A 2,584-nucleotide genomic window follows, 5' to 3' on the forward strand; every position below is an offset into this window, starting at 1 on the left:
CGCTTTTCTAAATGATGAGGCCACAAGTAGTGAACAAAACGGACAAAATCCCTGTTTCTGTGCAGTTTATTTTATTTATTTATTTTTCCAGGTTTCAAATGCATTTTTTATTCACTATTTTTGATGACTATAAATAAGTGTTTCCACTATGGAAAAGAAAGTTAGCACAGTACATTTTCATGACTGGGGAATGGATTTTCTCAAGTCATCTTCAATAAGGTAAAAACTTAAGAAAAAAAACCTGAATGTTGGAAATCAGTTCTTTATATAAAATCCTTATGAAAACATAACAATAAAAATAAACCCAAAAGGAAGGGCAGGTCAAAATTTTAAAAAGGAAAAGAAAAAGGAAAAGAAATTAAGACGACTCATTGCTTCTCCGATTTCTCCTCGGTCTCCTCTCCAGGTTCCTTGTTCTCCTCCTTCACAGAAAGAGCTTCCAGCTTTTCGGTCACTTTTTCAGCATTATCATTTTTGCCCAGTCCTTTCTTTTCTCTCTCTTCAATCGCTTTCCTGCATTCTTCAAACTTTGTTTTGAATTTTTGTGCATTCTCAGCGTTTAGGAAGCGGATGGCGAGCAGCTCTGGCTTAGGGTACTTATCAGCAACGTCAGCATGGGTGTTCCAAACCCAGGCACGGTCGCTGCCGGCGTTTGGCTTCAGTTCCATCCATCGTTGGCGTGATATAGTGGTTGGCGCATATCTTCAGGGTCTTGTCCCTCCTCATGAGAAGGCTGATGGTTCCTTTCTCCTTATGTTTCAGGAGCTTGACATCATCAGTGCCTCCCTTCTTCCATTCTGGAAGATCATTCTCTGAAGCAAATCAAAGTAGCTTTGCTCGCATCTTTAAAAGTTCCTCTTCATCTTCCTCCAGCGTTTTAATTTCTTGCTCAGGGAGCGAAACTATAGGCTCAATCTGGGGGTCGTGATTGGACTCATCTGCATTCTCAGTAGAGGTATCATGGTCCTGATGAGGGTCGCCCCCAGATCCCGCTAGCCTTGACTCCACAGGCCTCGAGCCCCCAGGCCCCGCGCGCTCCGGCCCCTAGCTCCACAGGCCGCCAGGGGTTGGTGGCGGAGGCACAGGCCGCCCGCCCACGTGGCCGCCCATAGCGGCCCCAGCCCCTTCTCTGTGCAGTTTATATGCTACTAAAAAGAGATATGATCTCCCTCCCCTGAAAAGCAAACAATATGTGACTTCGTGGATTCAAAAAAAAGAGCCCCAAAGAGGTAAAAGACTTGCTTAAGTCATATGGCTAATTATGAACTCATCTAGATTTGAATTTAGATTTCTTAGTTTTCAGTCTCATTTGTTCTATGATCGGTTTAAAAACCCTCAAATGACCTGGTAGTGTAGTTCAGTGATAGTGCACTTAGTATATGTGACGCCCTGAGTTCAATCTGTAGCACAAAAATAAACAATTTCTCAAACTCTGAGAAAGCTGTAGGTGACATCTTTACACGGCTCACTAGCATGGAGGCTGTCACAAAACACTTCTCCTTGCAGTTTCTGAGAAATCTGTGACTTTCTGTTCTCCTCTCCTCAATAGTGCTGCAGAATATAAAAACCACTTAGCAGCAATCTAGAATTGATTGTTCACTTATGGGGTATCCCACAACTCACATTGCAGTCATCTGGCCTCTTTTATTTCAGCATTGTTTATTTTTTGGTGTGTAGGACAAGAACCTCAGGGAGCTGGTACCATTGTGCATTCTTCATCTTGCTGTATATGTAAGTAACAAACTGGATCTAAAAGTGGCTTGTTTTGTCTTTACCAGCTGAATCAGTTAGGCCTTGATCTTGCCAAATCATATATGGGTGTGTGACAAAGCCTAGCTTGCTTTATGCTGCCCTGCATTGTTGGTATTCAATAGGAAAAGGCAAGTTATCTAGCATAAGAGGTGTGGATAAGGTAGCATAGCAGGGCTGATACAATCCACCCCTGCTGCAGACTGAAACAAATCACAAAGCATAACAACTCAGTCATATTCTAGCAAAAAAGGACAGCCAGCAGATAAGTGTGAGTGAGAAGTAAGGTGGTCAGGCCAAGTGAGAAACATTCCTGGGAAACCTAGCTGCATCCTGAAGCCAGGGTAATTTCAGGTAATCAGGCTATTTACCATCCAGCTCTGGTCTTATGTTCTAGGGACTTGGTCTGACAACCTTACACACTGGATCTCCATCAGAGATCAACTTGACTCTGCAAGATCCAGCAGCCCATGATTTCTAGGCAGTGGTACACACATTTTTTTTTCTTTTAAAAATTTTTTTTGGTGCACACATTTAATAGACTAAATTCCTGGAGTCAGACTGGCTTCTCTCCTCAACAGAGTGATATAGGGCCTTTCTAAGCTGTATTTCCCTTATCTGTAAAATGAGAATAGTAACACTGTTGAAATGAATGAATAAAATAATACATTTAAAGTGATTTGCAATGACTTGTGTATAATAGGCATTCCATTGATTGACTGATTGATTTTGATAGTGAGGATTAAACCTAGGACCTTGTGTATGATAGGCAAGTGCTGTATCACTAAACTATATGCCTACTCTATTTTTTAAGTTTAAAAATTTTTGGAGGGCT

General features: G+C 41.7%; 1 pseudogene; it reads right to left on the bottom strand.

Moving 5' to 3' along the window:
* Positions 1–368: 368 nt before the first annotated feature.
* LOC113179997 (ran-specific GTPase-activating protein pseudogene) lies at positions 369–843 on the bottom strand (annotated as a pseudogene).
* Positions 844–2,584: the final 1,741 nt, after the last annotated feature.

This window comes from Urocitellus parryii, chromosome 6 (genome assembly GCF_045843805.1).
Source record: "Urocitellus parryii isolate mUroPar1 chromosome 6, mUroPar1.hap1, whole genome shotgun sequence".
Taxonomy (NCBI): domain Eukaryota; kingdom Metazoa; phylum Chordata; class Mammalia; order Rodentia; family Sciuridae; genus Urocitellus; species Urocitellus parryii.